This window comes from Bison bison, unplaced genomic scaffold (assembly GCF_000754665.1).
Source record: "Bison bison bison isolate TAMUID 2011002044 unplaced genomic scaffold, Bison_UMD1.0 scf7180017864379, whole genome shotgun sequence".
In the NCBI taxonomy this organism is placed as follows: Eukaryota; Metazoa; Chordata; class Mammalia; order Artiodactyla; family Bovidae; genus Bison; species Bison bison.
The window spans coordinates 3,163,414-3,163,975 of NW_011494951.1; positions in this window are offsets into that span (position 1 = coordinate 3,163,414).

Consider the following 562-nt stretch of genomic DNA (forward strand, 5'->3'; position numbering starts at 1 on the left):
ACAAGAAGCTGGCGCGGGCGGACGGATGCTCGGGTGTCAAGCCCGGCAACTCCCCGCCCCACGTCTCTTTCTCCGCCGTTACAGACCAGCTTCAGGCCTAAGAAAGGAGGCCCAGAGCGAGCTTGAGCCGTTCTTGCAGCAGAAATAAGAACTGGTTGCGTCACGGGCTGTCAGAGGAAGGGGGGGCAGGGAGGCTCCGTTCGAGCGACGCGGGGAGAGGAGGGCAAAGACCCCTCTCTCAGGTTCGACTGGGCGGCGGACACCCAGGGGACACGCCGGGGGCCCGCCGAAGGGGGGCCCCTGCTCCGGGCCGGGGGCGACGGCGGGCCGATAATAAGGGGCGGCCGCCGGCCGGCGTATGGCCGGTCCCGGGGAGCTCCGGGGGGCGAGGACGTGGAGCTGGGACCGGAGCTGGGGTCGCTCCTGTGGAGCGACGCCCCCTTGCAGGGTTGTGGGGAAGGACGCGAAGGGGAGAACAGACCCCAGAGCTCCGCCGAAGCGCCGGCTCCGCCACCGCAGCCGCTGCCACCTCACAGCCCGGCCCACTCCTTCCTTTTCCGCT